Below are 25,873 nucleotides of genomic sequence, written 5' to 3' on the forward strand. Positions count from 1 at the left end.
ACATGCAGTCATACATATATACCTAAATGCACACAAATACAGAACGCATCAAAAAAAAAAAAAACATGAACCAACGTAAGATATAACAGCCACACATTGGTAGCACCAAAGTAAAAAGAAAGATATAAAACTTTCAAGTTTTTTCCTTCACCAACACTTCCTGACTCTGTGATCAACAAATAAATTAAGTGGAAATTTTTCTGGTCTACAATAATACATCCGTTCTGCTTTGGGATTGAAAGCCTAGTTGGCAGAAGTTGAGAAAAATGTTGGTGAGAGGAGAGTAAAGACAAATAAGGAAAGCGTAGGAACATTAATAGACCAACGACCAGCATAAGGACCAGGAAGTCATCAACGTCAAGAAGCTACTTAACTATGGTCAGGGGGTATAGACAGAGGACCAGGCATATAGCCATCTTTTGAAATGCTAATAAGAACTAACGCCATAAAGAGAGAGAGAGAGAGAGAGAGAGAGAGAGAGAGAGGAGAGAGAGAGAGAGAGAGAGAGAGAGCACTGAATATGAAATTTGAGTTGGTATATTAAAAAAAACATATATATATATATATATATATATATATATATATATATATATATATATATATATATATATATATATATATACATATATATAGACTGGTACACATAACCACGCACGTATGTATGTATATGTTATGAACTGAAACATTTCAGAAACTAGAAAGAAAAAAACATTTCCTTGAACAATAAAAAGAAAATTAAAAAACAAAAAAAAATTGACAACCCTGACAAGACTTTCCCCTCTAATATCACAAAAAAACATACAAGAAACCCAAAGTACATACAACTTAATTTACAAAAAAAGCAAATATTTCAGTCACCTCCCCAAAAAGAGGAGATGGTTCGGCTTCTGACAAGCTTATATTAAATTAAAGGATCACTAACTTTATGGCAGATCCTAAATGACACTTATTAACCCTATTAGAAGCTAGTTAGGTTAAAACGAGTAAAAACATATTAGATTCAATTAACACTTGTATTATGCAAGCCACTAACCTTTCACTCTTGAATAATTGCACATAGATAACTAATTGCTTCAATAAGATAAATGACAAACTACATATTTACAGTTTGATATGGGAGAAATTTACACTTTAATAATCAATCTCTTTATATTAAAAAAAAAAAGTGATAGTGTTTGGCAAGAGATTCACCACAATTAATGATATGAGCATTGGTGTGATATGCACAGTAAGATTCTCTCTTACTTCATAAATCATTCAAGATCAAACATTATAGTAGTGAGTTATTTGATATACTCATGGAGTGCTTTGACATTACAAAAATATGTGTCTTAATGGGTTTATTCATCTTAGATATTATTCTCTGGATAAGATATTACCAGCCTGGGCTGGGATAGTATAAAGATAATGGATTAAATTCTACTACTTAACAATTAGCTACCAACTAAGCAAAAATGTAAGAAAAAATATTCAAATATCATATATGGTATTAAGATAGCATGGATTAATTTCTTAGACATCATTCTTAAGAAAAATTCAAGTAACTACAGTTTGAAGGGTAAAAGACAGACTTATGAGATCCTACAGTACATTCAGAAATATTCCAGCCATATGCTTGCTATTTTAAAAAGTCAGTTTAGAAAAATTAGCAAATTTTATCTTAGACATTATCGTATAAGGAATAATTCTTCAAACATGGTAAAGGATATTACAATGACACATCATTAAAAAAAAAAAGTGGGAAGTGTGGATCAAAGAATATGCGCATTACATACCTAGACAGAATACAACTATCATTGAAAAGGTAAAAAAAAATGTGTAACACACTGTTAAGCTGACATCAGTTCAAATAACACCTGATCTTTCTTAAATCTAATAAGCAAACACTTTCCCAAATTTCTACAAATTCCTTGATAGAAGTAGCATCAAGCTGATGTACATTTGCTCTAATAACTTTGCAGCCTAATTAACTCGAGTCAATAGGGAAAAAACCAGCAATAAACCTTTCTAACACAATGTAGCCACCTCACAACAACACTTGCACACTAAACTTCAAAAAACATTTATGTGTGTGTTTGTCAATGTATGTATATGTATTTTCATGGCATGTAAAAAGCACCATCTGATCATAGTCAATGCCAGCCCCCTCTGGCCCCTGTGCCGGTGGCACATAAAAAAGCACCCACTACACTCTCGGAGTGGTTGGCATTAGGAAGGGCATCCAGCTGTAGAAACAGTGCCAGATCAGGCTGGAGCCTGGTGCAGCCACCTGGCTTCCCAGACCCCAGTTGAACTGTCCAACCCATGCCAGCATGGAAAACAGACGTTAAACGATGAAGATGATGATGATGATAAGTGCTCTTGACTGTGTGTAGACTCTTATGTACAGATACATGTATATATATATATATATATATATATATATGCATAGTTATATTTACATATCTAAATGTATATACATACGCATTCATATGATGCTGTGCATGTACATTTGTACAGATAAGTACATATCAATATACATTTTACATACACATACATACATATACCCATATTTCCACATGACTTTTGTGTTTGTTCTAATTATATTTACTAATCATGATTATAAAAACATTTTAAAATCTGCCATTTCATAAACTATATAAGCAGGTCTCACTCATTCTTCTTTCTAGAGTTTGAGAATCTAAGCTTTGATTTACTCTTACAGTATTCTTAGTAAATGCACACACACACACACACACACACACACACACACATTTCATATGTATAAATGCATATTGTATATGGTGGTTGTCTACTCCTTATGCAGAGTCTGGCCATCTCCTGTACCTACACCTTAGATCCCTCATGGAGTCTGATGTGACTTTTTTAAACCAGAGAATGTTTTGGAAAGACACCCACATAGATTGCATATCTGATTTGGACCACCAAGTGCTGCAGTTAAAGGTTCGTTTTTCATGGGTCCTCAAATAAGAATTGAGACCAGCAAAAGAAAGGCATGGTCTGTCACAAACTGTGCACACAAAAAGGTCATTGTCATTCACTTTCTCAATCACAACATTCTGCTTAAAATCTCTCAAGTCTTGCATGTGTTATCCTGGCCTCCTCAAATGTCTTCACACTTTTGTTTGCCATCCAGCTCAATCCAAAGTAGGGGTTTCAATGGCCTTTGGATCCATTCCAAGTGACTTCATGGTAGTCCTTATGCCGTCCTTAAACCTCTTTGTTTTTTTTTCAGGTTTGCGTTTCAACATAAAACAGAAACAGCTGTCTGGGTGTGCTTTCATCTGCCATTCAAACAATATGGCCAAACCATCTTTACTCCAGACACAGATGTCTTTGCGTCTGCAGGCATCACTTCAATTAAATAAATGATTCGAAAAAACCAAATGAGATGGTCTAACCATATTGTTCGAAAGGCTGATGAATGCACACCCAAACAGCTGTTTCATGAATATCATATATATACATATACATATATATATATATATATGAAATTCCTGAGATTCATCATTCAGATCCATTACAGTTGCTTCAACTCATTCTGTACAATTGTCTTCCATCACAGATACAGACTGTGTCTCCCCTGGTGACTTCTTAAACAAGGTACCCTGCACTTTCTACTCGCCATTACACTTAGCTCTATAACAACATATATCTTTTACATATATATTAAATATATATTTAAATATATATCCAAAGTACATGTACGTGTATATTTCACATACATGTATATGTATATAAACTTATATATATGTATATATATATATATAATGAAATAACGTACCTATTCATTGTGGAAGATTTGAATGAACATGAATATCTGATCATTGTTGATTAGAGTCTGGCTCTTCTGTGTGCACCACATGAAATGTGTGTGTGTGTGTGTGCGCAAGCATGCGTGTGTGTAATCTGCTACAATATATATATATATATATATATATATATATATATATATATATATATATATATGATACATATGTTAAATGAACCTTAATTTTCAAACTTTGTGCAGGTTTGCTCACCATAATTTAGTAAATAAGTGACAGTTTCTGTTAAATGGGAACCTGCGTACTTATCCTTGCACGGCCATTTTATTTTAAATGTGTTGTCTGACCAACTCCATCTAATTCATCTATAACAATCTCATCGTTTGTTCGACGGACAACTGAAATATGTCCTACATAAATGTTGATATGGATAGTTCTAAGAAATTTGATACAGTTCACTGGAAAGCCATTATACCTTACTTTGGAGAAGCAATAGGTTTTATTATTTAAAAAAAAAATACATATATAATAAAATAAAATTTTTTAAAAAAAGTGATTACACACCAAACTGCCAGACTGTTTTTTTTTTTTATCATTATTACCTGAAAAAACAAAATAAAATGACTACTGAGGAATGGAAAACTCATAGCAATGACCTGATTGATATCAAGTCTGATTTATAGAGACATTTTGGAATTTTCACTATTCCAACGACAAAGGTCTGTCTAACACTTACACATGAAACAACTCATTCTTGGAAAAGTTCTATGAGTCTTTCAAAGCAATATCATTTTTTTCCCTCCCCCCCACCCGATTTGTTATTTTTTTCTTTCTGTTTTTTTTTAACCATAGCAACAAAATCGTAAAACATTAATTACCCAATAACAGAAAAAAGATGTAGTAGACATTGATTCTCTTTTATCCAATTCCCTAATTTTTTCTCCAAGAACATTACATGTAAAATAATTTGGCTGGATTTTCTCCACAACAATTTCTTTGTCTTAAAGGTAACAAATTAATAGTCTCCTATTCTTTACAAAAAATAAAAAATAAATAAATAAATAAATAAATAAAATAACAAAAAATGAAAATAGTTAAATTACTGTAGTTTTGATCTCTGTCTTGAGCTGATAAAGTACTCTTTTTTTTTATATATAGGTTTTTGCCCTGTGCAACAAATTAATTTGCAATGAAACAAAAAAAAAAACAAACTATACTCAAATAAAAAGTGTTCTACATACCAGAACTAACAAAAGAGTTAACAAAAATTCTTAAGCTTCCTTTTTTTTCTCTCTCTCTCTCTCTAAAGAAAACATTTGTATCTAAAAGTAATTAAGAAACCGAAGAATTTCATTAGAATGAGCCATATTCTCTGGCTTCTCACCATGACAAAATGTTCTAATTTTGATGTCTCCCATTAATTTTAACCATTTTATAACAACAAAAAAGAAAACAAACAAAAAAAATAGCAGTAGGGAAATTAAAACATAAGAATATTTAAAGAATATATCGATATCTTTCTTAGATAAGGTGACAGGTTCAGTACCATTTAACAGTACAAGAACTTTACATTAGATTGGCAAGATGCTGAAATATTACATGAAGGTCAAGTTCAATAAAAGAAACTGTTAAATAAATTCCCGTATTTCAAATTGATGTTGACTGAGTGTAATAAGCACAATGGAAGTGCAACCTATTTTCCAAAATGATAAAAGAAATGTAACGGGATTTAGCAAAAAAATAAAAACGAAACCGCAATAGGTTTTGAACTCATAACCCGTAAAACAAGAATCAATCATAAAAATCAATTGAAACCTATCATGCATCTATCAGTAAGATCCCCTTTATTGATTGTTGGGGATAATAGCAAACTTAAATGGAAATGCTTTAAAAATGTCTATTTCCTATTTATAAGTTAGGTCTAATGGTGAACTTGGTGTTTTGCAAACATCCAGTTATTTCAGTTATTGATATAGCATTAGATGTTTATTTCCACTGACAGAATGTCATTTCCCTGCTTTTACAATAAATTGGCGCTCTGTCAGTTACGACAACAAAATGTTCCAGTTGATCCAATCAACGGAACAGCCTGCTCACGAAATTAATGCAAGAGTGACTGAACACTCCACAGACACATGTACTCTTAATATAGTTCTCAGGAAGATTCAGCATGACACAGAAATACAGGTACACCTCATTTTTGCCCACTGAGTGGACTAGAGCAACAAGAAATAAACTGTCTTGCTCAAGGACACAATGCGTCACCAGGAATTGAACTCACAACCGTAAGGTTGTGAATGGAATATCCCTAACTGCTAAGTCACACTTTTATGCACTACATAGCCATAATGGCTTAACTGGTGTGTTATTTTCTAAAGATTATTTTACTAATGAAGTCTTGCCTATAAACTATTTTTGGCACAAGGCCAGCAATTTCAGGGGAAGGGGTAAGTCAATTACATCGATCCCAATGATTAACGTGTACATATTTTTACTGATCCTGAAAGAATAAAAGGCAAAGTTGACCTCAGTGGCATTTGAACTCAGAATGTTAAGACAGAAAAAATTCTGCTAAGCATTTTGCCTGTTATGCTAATGAGTCTGAAAATCTGAAAAATATGCTGTTGTATAATATATCTTTTATACACAATCCAACAAATAATTCTCTACTTGGTTGCCTGATCTTTTAGATACAGAAGTTAAATTGTCCTTAAGTCATACCCAGCTGTTTTAAAAAATCAAATACATTAGTTAATCTATTCATAGACATATACTTCTGTTCTCAACATGCCACCAGAACTGGTGCTAGTTGGCTGATGCCAGTGTCACATAATTGGCACTCATGTCGGTAGCACTTAAGCACCCTTCGAACATTGAGCCTCACAGAGGCAATGATAAGTGATTGAGACCTTTGGAGATATGCTGTGCTTGAGAAGACTCATCAAGACAAGTGAAATCGTAGTCATGGCTGATGCCAGTGTCATGCAGTTGGCACCTGTGTTGGTGGCATGTAATTAGCACCCATTACACCCTTGGAGTGGTTGGCATTTGGAAGGGCATCAAGCCATAGAAACCATGGCAAATCAGATTGGAATCTGGTGTAGTCCTACAGCTTACCAGTTTCAGTCAAACCATCTAACCCATGCCAGCATGGAAAGCAGATGTTAAAGGATGATATGATGGTGATGATACTTCCTTGAATGCTGGATGGTCATAACTGGAATGTGTTTGATCATAGATCTGCTCAATCAGGGCTGACCTGGTGTTAATCAACAATGACAATTACTGCTTAGATTGCTGCAAGCAGCAAAATAATGTGTTGAAGGATACAAGTTAAGTCTTGTGGCAAAATCTGAACTGGTCCAGCAAGTTAATGGCATAGAGCCACGTCAGGTTTTTAAGATAAACTGATAAAAATAAATTAACTTGATGCTACAAATGAAACTATACTACACAGGAAAGTTACAAAGAACATGCTACATAATGGTAAAATTTATAAAAGAAGGAATGCATTGAAAATTAAAAAAAAAAAAAACATAAAAGAATGTTTAAAAGATAATTGGTTTAAAAAATGAAGCTGTAAACAAACAGTTAGAAACTAGAAGAGTGTCTGGAAGGCACAATCAGAGAAGAAAAGAGTGAAAGAAGCTAAGATGAAAGAGAAAATTATATAAATAAGAAAGAAAGAAAAGGAATTGTTTTAGTGCAAAGACAACTTCAGAATGGTTAGAGCTTCTGAGATCATATTAATGGTGAAAACAACTTCAAATGATTTAAAAATAAGTTTGGACTAAATTTTTATTAAAGATATTAACTTTGAAGATGTCTAACAATGAGAAAAATACTGCAAGACTTGCCAAGGCCAACTGCTAAGGAGACAGGTAATGCCAAATACCTAAGTTAGAGAACTTGGGATAATACAGACGAATGGAGGTTAACTGAAAATTTGGTAAATTCTGGAACAAAGTAGTTGAGATGATTAATATCTGTTTTTATATTATGACACAAATAAACGAAGACTCATCACCCTAAAAAGACTAACAGTGATTAAATGTAAGTTAAGGAATAATTAACCTATGTCACTGTCAGAAATATAACATCAACAAATTTGAATTCCAGTTTTTTATTAAGTCAGTTAGTTATTATTATTATAAATGGAGCTTATCTAAGTGTATCTATATATGTAACGAAAACCCTGCCAATTCTGTCTCTCAACACTATTCACACCAACCTTAAATAACTCTTAGAATGAATGAAACCCTCCTGCAGTGATTTCATTGGACAAGTGAAATGGTTTCACTGATGCTCCAATAATAACTGGCTTGTAATAATAGATATGAAAATATATTTATGAATTGACATAAAGAAAAAGGCTTCAAATTCTAAAAGTGTGACAGCTAAAACCTATAAACAGCACAGTGTCCCATAATCTCAATCTCTTTCTCTCTTTCTCTCTTTCATTTGGAATATAACTGCCATTATTTACCTGTCAGACATTCAAGCAGGATGAAGAAACATCCTGGTAGGTTTATTAGAGACTAATATGGGTCTTAGCAAGATTAAAAGAAAAAGGGGGAAAAAAAAAAAACAGAATTCCACTCTTAAACAAAGAAGTTTATTCTAAGTTTCAGTCAATCTAGCTACAAGGTAAATAGACTATGGTCCCTATAAATAGATTGTAGCCCCTATAAATAGATTTCAAACAGCCGTTTTAGATATTACTTAATAACACATTTTATGCCTGAATAAGAGTGAATTATAAAGAAGAAATGGGTGAAGAAAGAGGTAGAAATAAAGTGAGCAGGAGAATAAGGAATCCATTTTGCTTGCTCGAGTCTATTGATCTGTATTTTTCTTTTTGCAAGGTGTAAAAATATTTGTTAGGAAGGTGAGTAGATAATTGAATCAATTCAATGTACTTTTGTTCCTTTTTTTTTTTTTCTTACATTGCATTGGTTTCAAGGTTTAAACAAAACAAGAAAAATCCTAATAGATGGATTCTATTTGGTTGGCCATTTACATTCACAAGCATTCTACACAGTATCCAAAATAATGTCAATCCAACTGGCAGATAAAGCATGCAGAACACCACACACACACACACACACACATATACAACAATTATATTGTATACTGATGCTCCACTGGATGTGCAGTGTAAATTTACATGTGCAACAGAGTGCTAGTGTACTGAGAGAAAAGTTAGGCATAAGAGCAATGAGGAATTAAATGCAGTGAACAAGAGAGGAGACTGCACTGGTTTGGTCATGTAATGTAGATGGCTGCTGACAGCTCCATAAAGAAGTGCCAATCTCTTAAAGTGGATGGAACTCGTGAAAGAGGGAGACCCAGGAAGACACGGGCAGAAGTACTGAAGAAAGACCTCAGGAGATTGAACCTTACAGAGGGGATGACAAAGGACCTAAATATCTGGGGCCCTGCTGTACTCAAGAAGACACATCCTCCATGATGGAAGTGTTAATGCCACTTCTCCTAATAAAGAGAGTTAGTCTGCAAGAGCCCTGTACTGGTACCACGTAAAAGGTACTCATGCCAGCACCATATAAAAATACTGGGTGTCACATTAAAAGCACCCAGCACACACTGTCAAGTGGTTGGCATTAAGAAGGGCATGCAGTCATAGAAACAAAGCCAAATCAGACATGAACCTGGTGAAGCTCTCCTGCTTGTTTGCTCTGGTCAAACTGTCCAACCCATGTCAGCATGGAAAACGGACATTAAAGGATGATGATGATCTACAGTATCCCCTTCTATTGCTACCTCAATATTTTCTGCTCCAATGAACCAGCAAACTTATAAAACACTCCCTGAAAACCATACAAAATACCTACCTTTCATTGTTATCCTTTAAAGACACTACTCCTATATTAACCACTCCCTCACATCATACCCACTTTCCTTCATCTATACAAACCCTCACCACCCTCAAATACTCCCTAGAAACCACACAGTATACCCACCTTTCATTATCATCACACCTAAAGACCTTACCCCCTTAAAACCACCCAATATACCCATCTTATGTAATCATCCCTATAGACCATGCTCCTCTTTTAACTATTCCCTCAAAACCACACACCATACCTATAGACCCCCACCCTGTACTGAACATTTTTCCTGATCTCCCCTCCCCACTGTCATCACTCACATCTAAAATTCCCTCCTTGTCCACTTGTTCCCAACATCAATCTCACTAACAATAAGCCAGCAAGAGCCCCTATGCGGTCATTTGACTTGGTAGAAATAGCAGCCATATCACTTTACCATCTTGAAAAAAAAAAGATCTTCTAGAATACATTCTAGAATACCACCACCACCAAAGAAAAAAAGGAAAATGTAATGGTCATTGCCAAAATGCTTTTGATCCTATGTGTGCTCAGTCAAGCTAGCCCAGGGTTAAACAGCATGAATTTCACCAAAGCTTTGGGCAGTGCACTCCTTCCTTTGACAGAATTAGTCTGAAAAATTGCTTTACTTGACAATAAGAAAATGTGTAAACATATTAATTTGGGAGAGGAAGAGAGAGTAGTATGTGAGTAAAAGAGAGGAGAGTATGAAAGAGAGAAAGAGAGAAGGAGAAAGTGTGTGTATGAAAGAGAGAGAGAGAGACAGACAGACAGAGTGAGAAAAAGAGAGAGAGAGAGAGAGCAAGTCAGAGAGTGAGTGTGTCTGCATCGCTGGGTTAATTAAGGTGAGTGGAGCTGCGGTCTAAAGCTGAACACCTTGCTAACTATTTGCTTATCCTCCAAGTTCATATGTAGACGACAACTCTACAACCTGACAAGACATGTTTACAATACAATGTTCCTTTTCCTTACAGCAAGAAGGAGAATATACTCGTGGTTCCTATTTACGGTAGAGTGGACTGAACCTGCAATAATCAAATATGATAGCCATGAAGGCAGTGCAGTACCAAAAATTAGAATCAGACTACAAACTGCAGATAATTAACCAGCAGTATTAATTTGATGAGCTATGAGATTTACTATAGGAGAAATAGTCGGTCATCGAAATACTTTATCTTAGAACACAGAAAGACTATCTGAATTTGTAGAACAGATAAACCCACATGAGCATAAGAAAAAAATGTTATTAAATTTATTGCATAAAAAAAGGAAAAGTAAGTAAGCTGTTCGGTAACATTTTAATGTGGTAAGAAAATGACTGTTGGGTTAAGACAGTAAAACAGCAAAAAGTTAAAATGACTAAAAATTTAAAAAAAATAAAAATATAGAAATAATAAAAAGCTGATAGAATAAGTGTGTTGAAAACACATATGATTAAGTGAATACTTTTTTTTCTAAAAATATGAAAACAGAGTGAGATTTAAAAGTAAAACAGAAAAAAAAAATATTTAAATCAAAACAAACAAAATTTACTATATAAAGAATTCCTGTGCAGTATTTCTGTTTCTATTTGGTAAAGAAGAGAATTCTAGGTATCGGTTTCTGTGCTGAAAATGCAGACTTGCCTTTTCCCATGTCTCTTTAATTAGTGCTCAGAGAAAGTGTGTTAGACTAGCAGCAAACCTCAGCTAACTGACAGCCACCACTGTTTGAAATTGAACACACTATAATAAACTGTATTGATTGAAATTTCTGATGTGCAAGTTAATGTGTGAGAGTGCACAAGAGAGAGAGAGAGAGAGAGAGAGAGGGGGAAGAGAGAGAGGGGGGAAGAGAGAGAGAGAGAGAGAGAGAGAGAGATGGAAGAGAAAATCGAAGTAAGAGGAAGACTTACTGAAAGTGTGTGAAAAAGTGAGAAGGAGAGAGAGAGACTAAAGCTGAGAGAGTTATTTTAAAATGAAAAAAGAGAGAGAGCAAGGGAGTTTAACGAGTTGGTGTGTATTTATTTATTTGTGGATGCAAGGAAGAGAGGAGAAACAGAGGGGAAAGTGAGAGAGTTAAAGAGAGGATGTGTGAGTGTTTGTGTGCATTTGTACACGTGAGTGTCTGTGTAGGTGTGTCTTTATTTTCATAATGTGATGGCGATGATGGGGAAGTTTGGATAGGTTGGGTGCGGACATTAAGTTTAGAGATAATGCTTCATTATTTCAGTGGAGTAAGTAAATATTACCAAAGGGATTTAAGACTGGTACAGAATAAGGTCAATGATTAGATTAACAAACCAGATAAAGGGCCAGGGAAGTGTCTCTTTTAACAATGGCAATAATTCATAAAACTAAATAGACTGTTGAGGACTTGCATAACATTCTGCTAACAGTCTTCTTGAAGATAAAAAAAAAACAAAAAAACACCTCAATAAAAATAAATATCAACAGCTTTCTAGTTTAGATTTAATGTAAATTTCATAAATATTTCTGCAATCTAAAAGGACAGAGAGTAATATATAAATAAATAGGTAAAGATACAGCTAGCAACTTACTTCCCTCTCATCAAACCCGTCGAGGTAATGGAGTGCAACAGTGGTGGAAGTGCACGAGGATATTGCCTCCTTTGTGGTGTACTTTATACTATGTTAAACTTAGCATTACGTTAATGAATCTTAAGACAGCAGGCATAAGGCATTAAACTAGTGGGTAGAGTCAATAACAGAAACCTAAGAAAGCTTGGGTAGAATCCACCCAAAACTTCCTATGTACAGATTTCTACTTGGCAATAAGAGCAAACTGTCGCAAGTAATATTCAGTTTTCATCATTTATCAAATTTAGTGGTTCTCAATTGGGATCCATATGGCCCTTGAGAGTTCATATAAGATTTTGGTGGGGTCCATGTAACAAAATACTAAATTGGGGATCCACAATAATATTTTAAAGGTCCATAAAAAATTTTGCTTTCGTTGTATGTATTGGCATTTATTGCAAGAAACAGCTAGGTGTCTTTCTTTAATGTTCAACCTGCACAAGTTAATGTTTGAAAAACGAAATAGGAATTTTGTAAGAAATATCTATAAAACTATTTTTTTAGCATCAAATGGCTATGGGCACCAGAATGAAATAGTAATTGAAGGGGTCCATAGATAAAAAATGGTTGAGAACACCTGATCTAATTAATGTTAATCACAGAACCCTAATGAATAAAGAGCTAAACATTGTTTCTAAACTTGAAATTAAAAACACTTAAATTGGATATAGCTAAGTCTCTAAGCTGAGGGCTTACAGTTTGGTTTTAGCCTACTTTATGATCATGCAGCCTGCAATCCAAGAAGGGTAGATTTGGCAGTACAGTGAGATATTACTCGACATTTACAATGATAAAGATGACACTGTGATGAAACAAGCTCAAATGCATCGAGTTTAAAGCTTCTCTTACAGAGATCTGTGAGAAATGAAGTTTAGTGCTGGTCGTATATTGAGTTAAGAACTGGACCAAGATATTTACTTTTGAGCAAAGACAAAAGAGATGTGGCTGTGTGATAAGAAGTTTGCTTCCCAGCCACATGGTTCCAGGTTCAGTACCATTGTGTGACACCTTGGGCAAGTGTCATCAGCTATAGCCTCGAATTAATTAAAGCCTTATGAATGGATTTGGTAGACAAAAACTGAAAGAAGCTGTGTGTGTGTGTGTGTGTGTGTGTGTGTGTGTGTGTGTGTGTTCATGTCTGTGCTTGTCCCCCACCACTGCTTGACAACAGGTGTTTGTTTACATCCCTGTAACTTAGCAGCTTGGCAACAGAAATCAATATAATAAGTTCCAAGCTTAAAAAAAAAAATAACAATTACTAGGGTTAATTCATTTGACTAAAAATTCTTCAAGGGCAGTGCCCCAGCATAGCCACAATCTAATGACTTAAACTGAAACAAAAAACAAAAAAAAAAAATTATGTGAAACAGTATTGAAATATTTACATTAAAAAATTGAAGTATGCGTTGTCTTATATAATTATGAGTTATATAATTAAGTGTTTTCTTATATAAGTACTTATTCGTGTATGTCTATTTACCAGTTACAAACTAGTAGCTGCCTACATAGTTATCTGTATATTTCAGTTACATGATAGTACACTGCAGTATCTGTTTGTTTATGTAGTCAAGTAAGGTATTATTCTATTGCATTATGCACGTGCAAATTATAATCTGTTGATAAATGGCAGTGTGCCAAGTTATCAGCAGCAGGCCTAGGAGAACCCAAAAGAAATCATAAGGAGAATCAGCATAAGCAAACAGGTGGGTCACAGCAGCTGTTTGAAATACCAAAGATATTGCCTTACTGTTGACATTGTTCTGCAATGATTCCACCGTACCTCCGCAACAAGTATAATTATCACAACAACTAACTTGGCTGATTCCTTCCTTCTCCTAACCCACACATTTCACCAGACTGTCTGTCAGGTGCTCCCTTATGTAGCAATTTATATATGCATTCAGTAGCAGAAACAGCACCTCGCTGCCAAGAGAAATTGGATACATTAGGGTTAGACAGATAAATATCCCGATTGAAGCAGACACTCAAAGAAGAAGTAGTTACAGCTTGTAAACTATGAATATGGGCAACAATCACCTGTAGATATAGAGCAAGGGGAAGTAGATTAACCAAAAACAAAAAATACATATATATATATAAATAAAGAGAATTTAACAAAAGTTACTGTAAAAATATATATTTAATAAAAAAAAGTAAAATAAGATAAATGAAAAAAAAGAAGAAGAAAAAGAAGAGAATTTGAGTTATGGTTAGAGTTATAGGGAGGGAGAATAGGAGAATGTTGGATTGCAACAGGAAATATGGAGAAGAAATAAACAAAGTCAGTAGATGAGAGAGTGGGAGAGACGGTGGGGGTGGGAGGAGGAGGAAAGGAAGAAAGGAAGGAATAGTGAATTAGTAACAGGTAGAGAGAGAGAGAGAATTAGCAGTGTGTAGGAGGTACTTAAATGAAGCTCATATCAATACGATGAAAATAGCCTCAGGATGTTTAATTAGTTAAGGAATAGGGGTCTGTATGAAACACTGCAGCATAAAATATACCACTAATTATACATAGTTATGTTGAAATGGATCTGGAATACATCATTACACGCCAGTAATGTAACCATCAGTTAACAGTAGTAGTAGAACATCAGGACAAAAGCAGAGCAGATAATAACAAAACTCTACTGTCCACACTTTGTGTTGTTATGAATACCAGAATTCCTCACATTTCAATCCTGTAATACTCTTGTAGAAAATCATCAATGACCTCTTAACCTACCCACCCACACATAAACAGGCATCTACAATGTTTCATCCTTCTGTTTAACCATTCCTTAACTTGCTCTGAGATCTATTTCAGATTTTAACTTCAGATGCCAAAAGAGTCCTTAACCAAGATTTTTGGAACATTTTTTATTCCACCCCCACCCCCCAATTTGTTTATACACAATCAGCTATCTGGTATCTTCTGCTTGCTTCAGTCATTGGACTGCAGCCATGCTGGAGCACCACCCTGAGGGGTTTAGTCAAACATAGATGGAGGCATGGCTGTGTGGTAAGAAGTTTGCTTCCCAACTACATGGTTCCAGGTACAGTCCCAGTGTGTGGCACTCTGAACAAGTGTCTTCTACTATAGCCTGAGGCCAACCAAAGACTTGTGTGTGAATTTGGTAGACAGAATCTAAAAGAAGCCTGTCATGTGTGTGTGTGTGTGTGTATGTGTGTGTGTTTTGATCCCCTATAACTTAGCGGTTCTGCAAAAGCGACCGATAGAATAAGTACCAGGCTTAATAGTAAAAAAGAAAAGTACATGGCTACAGTCTAATGAACGAAATAAATAAAAGGAAAAATAAAAGAGCGATTGATTGCTATTTATTTTCTTGAATACAGATGACCCTTGCAGAACAGATGTATAGACATATGTATGTTACAATATTTTTCTTAATGAAGGCAGTAAGCTAGCAGGAACATTAACACACCAGGCAAAATGCTTAACGCTATTTCGTCTGTCTTTATGCTCCGAGTTCAAATTCTGCCAATGTCAACTTTGCCTTTCATCCTTTCGGGATCAATAAATTAAGTACCAGTTACGTACTGAGGTTGATCTAATCATCTGACCCCCTCCCCAAAAATTCTGGGCCTTGTGCCTAGTGTAGAAAAGAATTTTTTCCTAAACTATTTAGCATTTAAACTAACCATATCTGGCTCAAAAGTTATACTTGTTTTAGCTTCAAACTGTCCAAATCTTGCCTCTCTTACCTAGCCTACAATGTCATGCTAAAAATAAATAAGTACATCAACACAAAAAAGATAATGCATGATTAATTCAAAGCAATCTGAATAAATAAGCATTACATCTGACAGAGAAATCTGAATGCTAAAGGATTCAAACATTCCAAGCTTACAAAGACTTGATAATGGCTCATAACTAACAGAACTAGTAGGAATTTCATGTTTTATACAGGTTCCTTCAGTCATTTTGCCTATGGAAAATTCTGTTGTCCACACTTTGTGTTATAATGAATACCGGAATCCCTTACATTTCATCCTTGAAACGGACTGCAGTCATGCTGAGGCACCAACTCAATGAGTTAAGGCAAAAAAATCAACCTCAATTATCAAGTAGTGGAAAGGGGTCACCCCCCCCCCCACACACACACACAAACAATGGACTTTCATACAGCTTTTGTCTATCACATTCCCTCAGAAGGCATTAGTGAAACCTGTAGTAGAAGACATTGCCCAAGGTACCACACAGTGGGACTGAACCTGAAACCATGCGATAGTAGAGCAAGTTTCTTAAGCACACAGCCAGTTTGTTGAACACTTTTGTTTTGCAGACAAATGTCATTTTGAGAAGAAGATTCATGAGTCAAAGACACTTCTAACTTTAAACACATCTCTTAGTCGTCCTTCAAATTTTAATTTACTCCAAACATGTGTACCAGTTGAAGATGTTTCATTTCATGAAATATAACTTTACTACAGCCTCGATCAAGTAGTCATATCTATTTCTGAAAACATGCTGAATGCAATGATTAATGATGAAGACCTGTCCATCAAAAAACATTCCACTAAATCATATTAGAATATGAGCAATAAAAAATAGCAACAATGCTTGCTAAGAAGTTAAACATACATGTCTCATTGAGTTTGACAAACATTATGTCCTCCAAATATAGTTGAGGAAGAACACAGGACAGGGTAGTAAGTTCTTAATCAGAGGCAAATGCCTTCTATTATAGCTTCAGAGCAGCCAAAGCTTTGTGAGTGGATTTGGCAGAAGGAAACTGAAAGAAGCCACTTCTGTCTGCCTGCATGCATGCATGTGTGGGTGTGTGTGCACATGTTTATGTGTGTGCATGTATGTATGTGCATAAGAGTATGTATGTATGTATGTAAATGTGTCTGCATGTCTTTGTGTCTGTCATTGTCTCCCAGCACTGCTTGATAACTGGTGTTAGTGTGTTTACATCTCTGTAACTTAGCAGTTCAGCAAAAAATTCTGTCGATAAAATTTATCTGCAATAAAATTGGTTATACTTAATACACAAAATATTATAATTATTCTTATACGATTCCCAATAATATTTAATTATAAAACTATAAAAGAACATTTTATTTTAACATTGAATGACTATGGTGGAGGCCCATCCAAGTAAAATAGGAATCAAAGGGGTCCATAAGCACAAAATGGTTGAGAAACACTGGGATAGGGGATGGCACAGTCCCAACCAACAAGAAGAACCTTGTGCAATATGATAACACAAAAGGTGGGATTCGAAGAAATTGATGCAAGTAACGTTCAAGGTTGCACACTGATACTAAGACAGAAAACCTTAAGGAGTGAACTCCTCAATAATCAGGTTTAACAACAGGAATTTTATTTAAAAAACCTCCTTCGAGAAATATTTTTTGCTTTGGAGCAACTTTCAGAAAATTATCCAGAATTTGATTGATGAAGCATGAGTCATAAAATTTGATCTGTTATAAGTAATAATTAGAGGTTCACAAAGGCAAAGCAGTTAACCCTTGATACCTTCCTTTACAAAACTTAAATAGAACCAATAGCATCATATATATATATATATATATCTTTAGTGTCTTGTATTTTATACTAGACCCATAAACTAAAGAAAGTATGTATATTCTTTAGTTTATGGTTCATAAATTAAAGTAAGTGTGAAGTACATATAATTTTGTCCATAGGGTTTACTTTATTATACGATGCAAGGGCTCAATAGGCCCGCTATACTTGAAATATGAGTATATTTTTTCAATGATTATAAGAACTACACAATAACTATGTATTACAATTCCCTGGTAGCAAGATTAAAAAGTAGATCGTATTAAATATATTAATCAAGGTTTTATACACACATACACACACACACAAGTATGTGTGTGTGTGTGTGTAAGAATGTTCAAAAAGAGAAAGGCAATATTTTAGGAACTGCATCAAGATATTATTAGATGCACTAAACGTTTAGCCGTAACACTATTAAAACACTAATCTTTATTCTAAACTTATAATAATATTAATTTTGTGTTAATGAGTTTCACTGATGAGAGAGAGAATATAAATATGTGCTGTTATTAAGACAGTTCCTATTTATAGTGAAACTGAGGCATGAATCATGGTCTTAGTAAAAATATGTTTTATGCTACTTGAGAACCACATCAATAATTCACATATGATTAGCAGCCTAGAGCTAGGATTCAGTCTAAGACCAAATCTTACTTTTTTTCCTTTCAAAGTAGTACCTAACCCTTTAGCATTCATATTATACTGTCAGAATGCTGATTTATTCATATTGTTTTGTATTAATCATGCATTATGTTGTAGCTTTGAGAATTTGAAGAGATAACTGCTAATTTTTCAAATGATATTGTAGGGTTGGTGTGAGAGGCCATATCTGGCCAGTTTGAACATAAAACTGGAAGAATATTTTGGCCAAATATGGCTAGTTTAAATGCTAAAGGGTTTAAATAAGAAAACTACTATTATTTCACTTGTTACAGACATTTAGAGACGTATCTCCTTCTCTCTATTCTACTCATCCTCTCTCTTGCACACAAACACACATATCACCATCATTATTAAAAGCCCATTTTCCATGCTGACATGGGGCTGCGCCAGGCTCCATTATCTATTCTGACATTTCTACAGCTGGATGCCAACCTTCCTAATGCCAACTACTCCACAAAGTGTACTGGGTACTTTTTATGTGGCACTAGCACCAGTGTTTTTAACGTGGCACCAGCACCACTGCTTTTGATGTGACACCAGCATGAGCGCCTTTTATGTGGCACCAGCACCACTGCTTTTTCTGTGGCACCAGCACGAGTGCCTTTTATGTGGCACCAGCACATATCTAGCCATCTTAAAGAAATAATGAAAGGATCAATAAGTTATGCTAGGAAGATTTTCATCTTGTATAAAAGAATAAAGCCTGGAAAACATCTTAGTGGTGTTTGTACTTCAGAGACAGGTGAATGTGTAAACATACAAAGCAGTCTTGATACACCTCAGAGGACTAGTAACCCTAAATGATGATGGAATATAGATAGAATAATAGCCCTTATTACAGATATAAACAGTTGAGAGGAAGAGAAGAGAAAAACTGAAGATTAAAAGTTAAACCAGACTGAAAAGTTTTGCAAATAAATAACACTGTTGACTGAAATAAATAAGTAGATTCTTAGGGATGCAATGGAAAATTCAAGAATAAAATGAATAAATGCTAGAATAAAGTGAGTGAGCAATGATGGCATGAAAAATAGGACAACAGCAAAAAGAGACAAGAACAAACCTACTTGACTTCTTAAAAAGTGTATGCCAATATAATAGAGTTGCAAGAAAGCAATTTCTCTAAGTACATCCTCTCAGTAAGTGAGACATGCATTCAATGAGATAGTGGAGCAATAATTTGTAAACAGATTCAATAAGGCACACACTGGCTGTGACATATGAATATTGCAATACTCCAGGAAGATATCAACAAGATAACCATTGTTAGAGATGAGATAATGATTTCAACAACATCAACAATATATAGATAAATTTATATATATATAGGTGCAGAAGTGGCTATGTGATAAGAAGCTTACTTCCCAACCACATGGTTCCAGGTTCAGTCCCACTGCATGGCTCCTGGGGCAAGTGTCTTCAACTATACCTCAGGCTGACCAAAACTTTGTGAGTGGATTTGGTAGATGGAAATTGAAACAAGTCCAATGTATATATATATATATATATATATATATATATATATATATATATATATATATATATATATATATATATATATATATATATATATATATATATATATATATATATATATATATATATGTCAGTGGTGACTCTGACACTCGGGCTGTTCGAGCTTAACCCAAGTATAAATTTACTTGGGCTAAATTTACTATAAGTGTTCGTGTGATTACACCCCCGTAACTTAGCAGTCCAGCAAAATTGACCCACAGAATAAGTACTAGGCTTAAGAAATAAGTCCTGGGGTTGATTCATTCAACTAAAAATTCAAGGTAGTGCCGCATGGCCGCAATCTAATGACTGAAATAGGTAAAAGATAAAAGATATAGAGAGAACCGGAGAGGGCAGGATTACAAGTAGAGATTTATATCCTGTCAATTTTTGGTTTTTTACCACACCTGTATTGCACAAAATAACAAACGTAAAATATTATCACAATCATCAAATACAAAATACCAAAACATACTTTTGACAGTGCTAGTAGAGACACTGGAGATTTCATTGTTTTGCTTCTATTTGTCCCAAAATACATATTTAGCAATTATTGTCAAAATCTCAAAACGTAGCCATAAGTTTTCTTTCAAACTTAACATAAGCTTAAGCTTTTATTGAGGGCAAAATTCTCTTACACCCTTATCTTTGTTATGGTTAAATGAGAGCAGGCTTTATGGCCCAGAACTCATTTAACAAAAGCTTATGACAGCTATCACATATATTCCATTTACTCAATAATAGAATGTACATGCTCCATGTAATTTGACAATCAGATCAAGTTGGATCTAGTTTCAGGATGTTTGTTTTATTTATTTTTTGGCTTAGCAGTATGGTTGGTTAAAGAAGGTAAATATTTGTAGACTCCATAAACTGTTGTTGCGCCAATTAATGTCAATGGCCAACTGATATTCCAGCCATTGTTTGTTCTAATACCATACAAATGTGTTTCAATAAAAACTTTAGTAAGCAAATTTTAATATTTGCGATCCTAGAAAACCCCTCAAAGTGATGGAAAAGCTAATTATCACACAAATTCACAATGAGGACATCTGGACAGAACTGTCGCCTTGCCCATACCTGAAACATTGTAACAAATAGTTTGTGCAAAAATCGATAGCTATCTGGATAACACTAAGTTTTGTGCTGAGTGTAAAGGCTACCAACATGATCTTTGCACTAAATGTTTTAAACTTAGCAATTTTCTTTTCTTTCTTTTTTTTTTTTGTTTTGCATTATGAAAAGATGTTGAAGTCTCCTCTTGTGGGCATAAATGTTAACTGCATTTTCTCTAGACTCCTAGACAAATATAATTAACTAGAGAAAATCCTTAACTAGAGAAAACAATATAAGTTAAACATTTAAAATACAAGGGACAAATCCACTCATATAAATTCGAGAGAAAGAGAGAGAGAGAGAGAGAGAGAGAGAGAGAGAGAGAGAGATGCTGTCCTCTACATCTGGAAGTTCTAATATATTAAACAACAGAAGGATATTGTCAAGTTTAGTTTGATGAACACAGGTGAATATTAGAAAGTTACTATTTTTCTAAGACAGCTTTAGCTAAATCTAATTTTAGGGTTGAATTTGACATTCTTGAAAAAATATAATACACATAAATGTTTATTATCAAATGTTTTTCCATGCTTTTACATCTGAATTTATCAGTCCCAAACTTTATTTCAGAGAATGGTATATAAATGATGATATGATAACATTAAGGATATATATATATATATATATATATATATATATATGCACGCACGTACACACACATATATAAACACCGACACCCGTGTGTGTGTGTATACACTATTTTACATGAAATCAGAAAAAGTACATTAAAAAGAATAATTTCAGGATGATTGCACAATGCCATAGATCAGATTTAAACATCAGTACTATAAAATTGACAGAAGCAACAGCAATTAATATAACTCTCTTCATTAGGATAAAAATTCTGAATAAAATATATTACTAAAAACTCCTTTTGAATTGACAAAAAAAAAAAATTAAAATTAAAATAAAAAATAAATAGATAAAATAAAACAAAAAACTATTGAAAAGTACCATTAGCTTGGGTTATAGTTTGCTGTCTGAACAATTACATTTTTTCTTCTTTTTTTTTTTTATTTTGAGTAATGGAGAACAATAAAAAAACAAAAACTATTTAAATATGTCTCTATCATATCAAATTTGTTGCAGAAAGCAGGTCTGTTAATGATGCTATATAGGACACCGTAAGTATTTTGTTGCTGTAGTCTGATGATGATGATGATTCTCTTCATTATCATCCCACAGATGTGGATACATTATCATCACTATTGTTATTATTCATACACTATAGACATATACATACATGAACTCATTGAAGAAATGAGAAAAAAAAAAACAAAAACAAAACAAATGACATAATAATAATAACAACAACAACAACATTGATTTATTACCAAGGCATACTGTCATAAATCTTTATGAGGGGGTGTAGGGGGTGGGGTGGAATACATTCAACTGAATCAACTCCTGGGAAATTAAAAGGCAAAGTTGACTGATGCAATATTTGAACGCCTACTGTAAAAGGACATAATGGAATTTCTGCAACTCTACCATCGATTAAAATAACAAAAATATTCCTAGCTTTGACAGACAGGCTACAAATGTTTGTGGTGAGCTGGGTGCTGCAGGCACATGTTTCAAATGACCCTACCCACTTCAAAAGAAGAATGAAAGACATAGTATCTGACACAGTGATTCTTGAACATTTCTTTTAATCTATGGGCCCCTCTGATCCCTATTTTACTTGGGTGGACCTTCAGAGTCATTTCATGTTCTAAAAGGACCCTATTATATTTTTATAATTAAATATTATTAGGAATTGTATAAAAAATTTCTTAGTTTTGTGTATTATAGAAGCATAACCTATTTATTGTATATAAATTTTAGCAACAAAATCTTATATGGGGCCCCCAATGGTCATATGAACCCCAGATGAGAACCACAAGTCTACTCTAACATTGGCTACAAATTCAAACCAGAATACATAAGGAACTTCCTTTCCTTAAATCCATAAAAAGAAAGAAAAAATAAAAAGGCTAGATTGATTCCAGTCGGATTTGAAATATAATGATGAAACTAAATATACTCGAATACCTTCACTCAGTCCCATTACCATTTCTGGCAAGTGGTTTAGTGGCAAAAAAGTTTAGATTCTAAGCAAATATTAGACCAATAATCAATCCTTTAATAGCTTCATCAGGGTCAGTCACAGTAAAATACTTCAATAAATTATTGTTCCTAACTATTGGCAGAAAAGGGATGGACCATCCAAGAGTCCCCTATGCACAGCTTCATAAATTTGACTAATGACAGTCATGTGTCTTGACTATGGATACAGCACAAAGACAACAGATATAAACCATTGCACTCTCAAAACAGCCAGTTTTAAATCATTGTAAGAAAGCTTAACCGCTTAGTCTCCAGGCTGTTCTGTCAAATGTAATGCTTACTTATTTGCATAATTTTGAATTATTCATGCATTATCTGGTAGCTTTGTGTTTTCACAGAAGACTGGGAACAAAGGACACCACCTACATGACAGTGACACTCACTTACAACAACCCTTGTCTCAATATGATGTCAATATAAAGAGATACCAACATACAGACACACACATACATATATATGTATATAACAGGCTTCTTTCAGTTTCCATCTACCAAATTCACTCACAAAGCCTTGATCAGCCTGAAGCTATAGTAAAAGAAACACCTGCCCAAGGTGCCAGGTAGTGGAACAGAACCCAAAACTAAGAGATTAAGAAGCAAGTTTCTTAACTACAGACACTCCTTCATTTATACATTCAATTTAATCTCTAACCATCACTTAGTGCCATCTTTCAACAAGTAAACCTGTCTTTAGAAGATGATACTGAACTCACAAACTTACATTTACAATAACTTTGATGCTATTAGCTTCTATGATGACATAGTTTTGTTGAAGTATAAAAAGAGTTTTAGTTGCCACTTAAGAATCAGAACATAAAATTCAAAAGCAGATGGCCACCACAGTGAAAAAAACATAAGGCACACTATAACTTGATTTCTGCTAAAATCTAAAGCCTCAATCATATTCTTTTATCTTCCAACATACTACTGCTATTTAAGGCATTTAATTTATAAATATTTCAAGACAGAACACTAACATCAGAGAGATTTCTTATTAGATAGTCTACTAAGTGAAGTATCTGTGTAATATTCTTAAATAAAGAAATGTATTAGAGATAGCAAAGAGACGAGCACCTATAAATAAGAAAATGTTTTTACTTTCAAAATAAAACTTGTGATTATCTCAGAATATTTGAAAAGAAATAAAAAAAAAAAAAAAAATTTAAAAATTGTTGGAATGTATCTTTAATGGAATTTACAAAATGATACTGTGCCAGAGTACACATTTACATCAATATCAGTCTGTTTATAATCCTACAAATGTTGAAAGACCTAACTAGATAGAATACTACTGACAAATATCATGCAACACAACTTCACAGTTGGAGATTTTCATGTGCAACGAGAACATAAACCCCAAAGCTCAATTGGGTTTATTATACAGCTGAAGAAATCTCCAGGGGAATTTCTTCCTAACAAATTATTAGCTGATAATATCTATAAAATGTGGTAATAGATGTCATCTATAGAACTTATTAAAAAGGGCTTTGTGCCCCATTCATTGGTTCTCAGAGAATCAAGTGAACCAACCATTGAGCTATACAAAATTAAATTCCATCAGATCATTAAGTTTCATTCATCAAGCTGTCAGACTGACCTAGTTTATGTATACTAAATGAATTTCTACATGCTGGCAATGATTGAAGTCTTAATCTTTAATTAATCTAAATGAACTATCAAATAAAAATTAAGACAAGAAAAAAAATGAACAGATAAAACAAAATATGCTTAGTTCAAAATAGCTACCTCCATTCATCTATTTGATAAAATAATACAGTTAACTTTTTGAACAAACTAGACAACAACACTTGCGCAAGGTGACCCTGAGGCAGCAATAGGAAATAGTTCTGAAATATAGTAACGAATGAGGTTAAAATAATAGGTAATTAAAATGCTAAGATTCTGCCCCCCAAAATTTGAAGAGTTCAATTGCTGCAAAGAGCATTGTATTTTGTTCCACAGCAAAGCACACATAAATCTATGCAGGCCCAACCCATTTCACATACAATTGAATAGTTTAATATTAAGGACAGCCAACTGCAGACTGCCTGCTCTATTTATTTACAAAAATGGCTACATTTCAATAAACTACTGAAGCAAAGTCTATGCAGCTGATAAGTTAGGTAGACTTACATGTACATTTGTGACATGCAAGTAACCATTTTTTCAAGGGAAATAAGCCTGTATAATGCAATAATAGAGGAAGAGAGAAATGGTCAAGACAATAGGGTATTGGATTACTAGTCCATAAATGTGAGTTATTTTAGCTACTTCTCACTATGTCTAAACAGAACACAAACCTATATTGGCCAGATCCTTCAGCAGTCTTCTGGGAATGTTAACTGAGATAAGCCTGAACTTTATACATCTCTTTCCTTGCAGCTAAATACTCACTTTATGAACATTAGTGGATAGTAGGGGGATCATATTCGTCAGTGCAATTTAAATCACCGAGACCACACAGTTTCATTACAAGTTACATTTCCTTTCAGGTTCCAAGAATTAGTGACATGAAGCCATAATTAGTATCGAGTTCAAAGTAAGCAACTTTATGATAATTGCTGTGAGGTTGTTGTCAAAACCATCTTTGTAAAGAGAGACTAAAATCAATAATAATTGCATTACAAAAATACATTAAACAGGAGTGGCTGTGTGGTAAGAAGCTTGCTTCTCAACCATATGGTTCCGGGTTCAGTCCCCCTGTGTGGAATCTGAAGTAAGTGTCT

General features: G+C 34.0%; 1 protein-coding gene across 10 annotated transcripts in view; it reads right to left on the reverse strand.

Moving 5' to 3' along the window:
- The window catches only part of LOC106884059 (uncharacterized), a 282,957-nt gene that overhangs the window by 182,372 nt on the left and 74,712 nt on the right, over window positions 1-25,873 (reverse strand). For 2 of the 10 annotated variants that reach the window (XM_089358720.1, XM_089358724.1), the window contains exon 2: window positions 4,332-4,369. The exons of the other annotated variants lie outside the window; for them this stretch is intronic. The gene's annotated coding sequence lies outside the window, so the exon portion shown is untranslated. The remainder of the gene's footprint in view (window positions 1-4,331; window positions 4,370-25,873) is intronic. 10 annotated transcript variants of the gene reach the window in all.

Source organism: Octopus bimaculoides, chromosome 10 (genome assembly GCF_046866305.1).
Source record: "Octopus bimaculoides isolate indiv1 chromosome 10, ASM4686630v1, whole genome shotgun sequence".
Taxonomy (NCBI): domain Eukaryota; kingdom Metazoa; phylum Mollusca; class Cephalopoda; order Octopoda; family Octopodidae; genus Octopus; species Octopus bimaculoides.